Source organism: Ornithorhynchus anatinus, chromosome 5 (assembly GCF_004115215.2).
Source record: "Ornithorhynchus anatinus isolate Pmale09 chromosome 5, mOrnAna1.pri.v4, whole genome shotgun sequence".
Taxonomy (NCBI): domain Eukaryota; kingdom Metazoa; phylum Chordata; class Mammalia; order Monotremata; family Ornithorhynchidae; genus Ornithorhynchus; species Ornithorhynchus anatinus.
Window position 1 is genome coordinate 39,224,374 of NC_041732.1, and position 7,569 is coordinate 39,231,942.

At 42.3% G+C, this 7,569-nt stretch overlaps 1 long non-coding RNA gene across 2 annotated transcripts in view; it reads left to right on the forward strand.

Annotated features, from left to right (window-relative positions):
• LOC114812029 overlaps positions 1-7,569 on the forward strand; it is a 124,264-nt gene that overhangs the window by 102,778 nt on the left and 13,917 nt on the right. For both annotated transcript variants that reach the window (XR_003759696.2, XR_003759697.2), the window contains one exon: positions 1,130-1,217. This is a non-coding gene — a long non-coding RNA (uncharacterized LOC114812029). The remainder of the gene's footprint in view (positions 1-1,129; positions 1,218-7,569) is intronic.

Consider the following 7,569-nt stretch of genomic DNA (forward strand, 5'->3'; position numbering starts at 1 on the left):
ATAATAATCATTATAATAATAATAATAAAAAGGGGCCTGTAGGAGTCTCAGGGTATTCTTGCCCAGATCATGGAGACAGTTACAGCCAAAGCTTCCTATAGTTCTAAAATTTATAGAGGCTATGCTTTGCTGCTGCTTAAGTCTTTGCAGCCCCACAAGCATAGGGCATGCTGGAAGTGGTTGGAAGTAGCAAGGGACCCTGCTGGTCCCGATGGCCAGGCATGAGTGGTGACTTCGTTCTTTAGTACTGAGGAGAGGGAGGCCAAGAGGTGAGCTGCTGCAGCTGAAATCCCCCACATCCCTGGGTGCATAGGGTGTGTTGGGAACGGAGCCCTGAGCAACTTGGCCAAGGTTCCTAGTCCTTTTTCTCAGGGATCCGGTGGAAAGGGAGACTGAGGGCAGGAAGCTGTAGAAGCTAGAATTTAAGGATAGATTTGAATGGGGGGGGACAGATGTGGTCTGTTTAATGTGGGGAGGGAGGAAGTTGCAGACTAGGTGAACAACATGAGTGAGGGGGTGGCAATGGGAGAGTACAGCTGAAAGAATCCATAGATTTCCTTCCTTGTCTGAGATAAGGCTGGAGCCATCTTTCACCCTTCAGAAAGGCTTTGATAAAGACTATCACTGGGCAAGCTCACTTCTTCAGTTCTGTGTAGCAAACAATCAATGAATCAATTGTATTTACTGAGCACTTAATGTGTGCAGAGCACTGTACTGAGCACTTGGGAGCATACAGTAAAACAGAGTTCTCTGCCCACAATGAGCTGGGTTTGTGAAGGTAGAAATCTTGGATCTCTTCAGTTTTGAATTTCTACCACTGGTCCTGCAGGTTCCTTGATTTGATTTATGCATCACAAAATGTATATGTTTCCCTTTTGTCAAGAACAGGAAGGGCTCCAAGATGTTGTTGATGAATTGATGGTTTTACTGCAAGCTGTCTTTTCATTGGTTGGCACTATCCTAGCTACATGGAGGATCTTGCCAGCTGCCTGGCAAACAATGTTGTGCACAGACTCCCATTGACTATTTAGAGTGGGGGGGTCATAGATGGCATTGCTCATTCAAACAGGGAACCTAAAATTTTCCCATGTAGCTCTCTGTTGCTGTGCAGGCTCTTTTATTTCTCCAGGTCTACCATTGAGCTGCCTTCTTCGGTTGGAGACCTCCTTGCAACATAACTATACTGCCCCTGTGAGCTTGGGGTACATCAAAAATTGGTGAGTTTAGCACCGTGATCCACACTTCTCTCTTGGGATCCTTATGTCTTTCAGGAACCTCTGCTCTATTGTGATGTGGTAGATGATATGCCTGTTCAGATGGTGGGTGCTTCCAGGATATGTTTCTATATTTGGTTTTCAGGAGGCGGGCGACAGTGCTGGCGATCATAAGATGGTGTTGGACTCACTCCCTGAGAAAGAATAGACCGTTGCTCATGCTAGTTTTCCATGTTTGAGCATCACGACCAGCCCAAGTGTTGAAACCTCCAAGGGCAAGCAGCTTGCCAGTAGTCAACAAGCTGTGAGATGAGTCATTCCGAATGTGTGTAGAAATCGTCTTTTTTTTTTAATTGCAATCTGTCGCTGTAGGAGCATATGCACTGGTCATGGTGGTTTTTGTTCCAGGGACAGACATGGTGTCATCAGTTGGGCCCTTTTGCCTCTGTGCAGGTTTGGGAAATCTGAGGGCAGCAACTGCCTAATTGAAAATCCAATATCCAAAAGCCATTATTCTGTATGGGTGGAGGTGGAGGGAGCAATTTCAGAACAGTGTGTATCCAGCTCCTATCTCTGTGAACTGTCCTTCAGAAGGAACCTTAGTGCTGAGATGTTAACTCCATACCAGGCCATATCAGATATAACAAGTGCTCTTTTTGGCTTTGGTTGATGACTTTCTTCGCTTAGATGTAGCATTCTGATGTTCCACCATGTGATAGTTATTTTCTTAGTGTAATATCCTCTACAGATTTTGCACGCCAAAGTTAAGCTCACTGGTCATGGACTTTAGGGGTGCCTAGTTTGTATGGGTGAGGCAAGGCAGTTTTTAGGGAACTTCTTGGTTGTGTCCCAGCTGGAACTGCTACCCCCTAGCTTTTGGCTTCTAGAAATGAGTTTTCAGGGAAGCCAGAAGTGAGGGTTTAGGCTGAGGTATTGCTAAGACGTAGGAGGTGGAGCCAGGCTACGTATATTCTGCTTCCAGAGTTGGGTGCATGGCACCAATTACTTAGTGAAGTCCCTTTCTGCTGCTTCCAAGGCTGGACTGGCCTTTCTGGTCTCATTTCTGCTTATATTTTCCTCTGATCCCCAAAGGGGTTGCCTCCAAGGGGTTGCTGGGAATTGGCTAAGATGTCAGGCCAGGTCCCAGCATTGCTAAAAGAAGCTATTAGAGTTCCTGGAAAATATCCCACATTTGACACATTTTAAGAAACTCTGAAGTGAGGAATTCAATAAACACTGCATAACTTGCTTTTTTTCTTTTTTCTTATATTTGTAAAGTTCACAAGACCCTTAGCAGCCTGCAAATTAACACCTTGAGCCCAGTTAAAATAACCCCTAGGAGACTAATGAGAATGTACAAGTCTGAAAAATGAATGCCTAACAGATCAGTTGTCACTTCTTCTGCTTGGCTGGCAATGTAAGTTTGCATCAGGCAATTTCTTCACATCATCAAAGTCGCAGAGTATTTTACACCTCTCAATAACACTTGGAACTTGGCAGGATAAAAGACCTCTCTTTCTCTGCCAATATGCACAAACAACTTCTTCCTGGTAACTCAGCCTGGTTGCTGTTGTTGGAGTCCTCTGGGTACAGAAGGAAAATATATTTTATTCTCAAAAGGATGAGTGGAGGAGGAGGAAATCCATTTTCTATTTTTTAAAAAAATATTCTTAGCAAAATTCCATCTTTCTTCCAAAAAGGAGCGGAAGTAGATGGTTACCAAATTAGAAAAATGTTGGCTTTCCCTAATAGCTGTCCAGAAGAGAAACCAGAATGTCTCAAAAGAGTTGAAACAGGTCCTTCCCTCATCTGGAACCTCCTTAAGGTCACCAAGACGTGGTAATGTGTAGGGTAGAAAGAATCCGGAAGGTCGTAAAACATGAAAATTAGGGGAAAGGTGTGGTGGGCATGGAACACTTGGAGTCTTCCTGGAACAGACAGAATTTGCAGAGAAACTACAAAATAAGATGCTTTTTCCTGGTTAAGGTCTCTTGTCAGGAATATAGCAATAATCAGCAAATAGTAATTTATGTAAAATTTCTATTAAGAATATCAAGTCAAATGGTACTAGGAACCTCTTTAGGCAATAATTGCCACATTGAAAACCCTAAGCACCCTTGTGAAGCAGTGTGACTGATTGGAAAGAGCATATGCTTTGGAATCAGAGGACCTAGGTTCTAATCTTGGCTCTGCCATTTGCTTGCCATATGGTCTTGGGTAAGTGACTTAACTTCTCTGGACCTCAGTTTATTCATCTGTAAAATAAGGATTCAATACTTCTCCTTTCCACCTAAACTGTGATCCCTATGTGGGACAGGGACTATGTCCATCCTGATTATCTTAATTCGACCTCAGTGTTTAGTACAGTATTTGGCACACAGTAAGAACTTAAACCCCACTATTATTAAGATATAATAATCATAATGATGGTATTTGTTAAGTACTTTCTAAGTACTAGGTGCTGTTCTAAGTGCTGGAAGACTGCAGTGTGTCTGTTTAGGGCTACTCTGAGCCTCTTTCTTAAGTAAAGTCATAAGGGATACATAGAGAGGGGTCTCCTTTTCCCACTGTGTAAACCACAATTGTGGCATTGAACCCATCTTCTACTGTCTTCTTATTGCTGTGAGACTTCACTTACAGAATGGATGTGACATATTATTTCACTGCCATGTGATATGAGTGAGAAGGAACGTGGCCTAGTGGAAAGAGCATGGGCCTGGAAGTCAGAAGACCCGGGTTCTAATTCTGGCTCCATCAGTTGTCTGCTGCATGACTTGGGGCAAATCACTTTAATACCTCTCTGCCTCAGTTACCTCATCTGTAAAATGGGGGCTAGGACTGTGAGCCCCCATGGGAGAGGTGGACTGTATCCAAACCAGTTACCTTATATATACCCCAGCGTTTAATACAGTACCTGGCACATAGTAAGTGTTTAACAAAAGCTATTAAAAACAAAAAAGGAGTGAGCTCTAACATTAAATCTCTGTGATATATTGCTTTACTATTGGTTTCAATCGTTTTGTTATTTAAATGATTGAATTTCTATGATACATTGTTTTGTTTTTTGCAAAGCTTTCCCTCCAGGACTTTCAGGATTAATAATATCATTTGTGTGTCACTCTCAACTTTGATATTTGCCCCAGAGAATGGATTATTATTAGGGAACTCCTGTCTCTTGCTATTATATATCTTAGGTTTCAAAAATGGTAGCTAAATAGTGAATGCTGCATCTTGCCACCCTTTGAATATTTGAGAATTGCCACTGGCCCTGGGAGTTCGACTCACAAGAATCTCACATGGGATTTACATATTGCATCTGCATATTTCGAACAGAATGAGAATGATTTCATAGCGGGGACAGAGCCAGATTTCATAATCATATCTCAGCTGCACAGACTTGGCTCATTTAAAATCAATAGAACACTAACTTTAGCCACTGGATTATTTTTAAAAAGTAATGTGGAAGCCCATATTTCCTTGGCCTTGAAACTAAAGCTGAATGAATCTCTCAGTTGCTTAGGTGGGTGGTACCAATTCTTTAGTCTTTCCCTTTATCTTTTTCGGCAAACTGAGGTTTGAATCTGCTTTTCCAGGGAATACAGGTTTCATTCAGCCCTGGAGAGGCACCAGGTTCTGCTATTTGTTGGATCTGCAATAAGTGGTAGAGGGAGATTTGACCCAGAGCTATTAAAAAGCATCTGGGCCCTTTTGCGGTTCCCCTCACTAAGCTCTCAGCAAAGGCAAGAGAGAGCAGCCTGCACTCAAGTCCAGTCTGCTCCTTGTCACTTGGGTAGGGCACTGCCAAGAATTACTGTCAATTGATGCCTCTCCAACCAGATGTAGCCAACAAGGAGCATTTCCAATTCTGTAGGAAGCCTTAGGCAAAGAATGAGTCCACCAACCCTGTTGTAATGTAGTAATAATAATAACAATAATAATAATAATAATGATGATGATTATTATAGTATTTGTTAAACACTATGTGCCAGGCACTGTACTAAGTGCTGTGGGGATTGGAAGATACAAGCAAATTGGTTTGGACACTGTCCCTGTCCCAAATGGGGTTCAGTCTTAATCCTCATTTTACAGATGAGGGAATTGAGGCACAGAGAAGTGAAGTGACTTGCTCAAGCGGACAAGTGGCAGAGCTGGGATTAGAACCCAGGTCCTTCTGACTCCCAGACCTGTGCTCTATCCCCTAGGCCACACTGCTTCTCTTCCAAGTGCTTCGTGTAATGCTCTGTACACAGAAATTGCTCAGTAAATAATTGATTGACTGATTAGGTCTGGTGTCTTGATGGATATAGGCTGGGTTCTGCATTTCTAAGTAGTATCCTCCACTTCTGAGAAGGCAAGGCATACAGAGCCGCTATTGGCTGAAATGACCCTCAGCTGTAAAGTCCAACTCAGAGATGGGGTGACCCGATACCAAGGGTGAGGTCTTTCACTCCAGGCCCAATTTCCAGTATAATGAGGCAAACAAGAATGGTTTAGTTTGGCCTGGAATGGAAGTACATTAAAGCATGCACATTAAAGTGGAGGCCCCATCATAGTAAGATTCTTCCCCTAACTGGGAGTGGAGGAAGTGCTCTGATAGAAGATGCTTGGTCCAATTAATCCTAGTGAAAATTCCTGTGGCTGATGCTGGCTGAATCAGTTGTATCAGATAAAATGGCCCATAATTATGATAATAATAATAATGATATTTCTTAAGAGCATACTATTTGTCCAGCACTGTTCTAAGTACGGGGTAGATGCAACTAATCAGGTTGGACACAGTCCATATCCCACATGGGGTTCACAGTCTTAAGCCCCATTTTACAAATGAGGTAACTAAGGCACAGAGAAGTTAAGTGACTTGCCCAAGGTCATACAGACGTCATGTTGCAGAGCCGGGCTTAGAGCCCAGGTCCTCCTTACTCCCAGGCCCCTACTCTATTCACTAGGCCATGCTACTTCCCATGCAAATTCTCATGCAGACATTCATGCATTATGGTAGCTGCATTCTTGAAAACCATTACTAAAATATCACACTGGGTCAATCACTCATACCCTCAAGTTTTACCTTTAAGCGTGTTGTTAGTATATCTCATTGTTAGAATATGATTGGGAAAATAAGGAATGTTCACCTGACAACACGAGTCTATGATGGCTTGGTGTGTAACATATAAAAGATAACTGTTGGTGGCGTCAGAACGGATTAATGCTAAAATGTGAATCTTTTTTAAGATGAAGGTTAGCAACAATGTAAAGTCTGTATAAGAGCATTAATGTAACTGTTTAATTTATTAAGCAGTTACTATATGCCAGGCACTTTCCTAGAGACAAAATAATCTGATCAGATATAGTTTCTGTACTATGTGTGGGGAGGGGGATTAATAATCTAAGGAATAGAGAAGCAGGAATCTTTTCACAATTTTACTGATAAAGAAATAGTTACAGATTGGTTCATTGACTTAACTAAATTAACCCAATAAGCTACTGACAGAACTGGGGCTAGAAAACAGATGACTTCTTCCCAGTTCCATTCTATTTCCACTAGGGAACATTTGTCTTATTTAAATGATAAATAAGGTGTTAGGAAGACGATGATTCTAAATCAGTTGGAACTGTATAGGACTTTTCTCACTCTTAGATTGTTATCCCCTCAGAGGGAAGGGATCTTCTCTAATTCCCACCTGTGCATTATTTCCCAGTGCTTAGTACTGTGCTCTGCACCTAGTAAGAGCCAAAGAGCCACCCCTTTCACACTATTAGGAATGATCATCTCATAATTACCAATGATGTCCTGTCAAAAACCAATGGCCTCTTCTCTATCCTAATCCTCCTCAACCTCTCAGCTGCCTTTAATACTGTGGACCAGCCCCTTCACCTGGAAACATTATCTAAACTTGGCTTCACTGATAAGCCCCTTCACCTGGTTCTCTTCCTATTTCTAGGTCACTAATTCTTGGTCTCTTTCATAGGTTCCACCTCTGCCTCACATCCTGTAATTTGGGGAAATCCTCAAGACTCAGGTTTTTGTCCCTCCTATTCTCCATCTATATGCATTCCCATGGAGCATCACCTCTTTGTGAATGATTCCAAAATCTATAGTTCCAGCTTTGGTCTTTCTCCTTTTCTGCAGTCTTGTATTTCCTCCTGCCTTAAGGACAACTCTACTTGGATGTTCCGCCAACACCTCAAACTAACATGCCCAAAACTGATCTTCTCATCTTCCCACCCAAACCCCTATCCTCCTTATCTCAAAAGCCCATAACCTAGGGAGTATCCTCAAGTCATATCTCTCCTTCAACCCACATATTCACTTTATCATCAAATCCTGTCAAATCAACCTTCACATCGTCATCCAAAT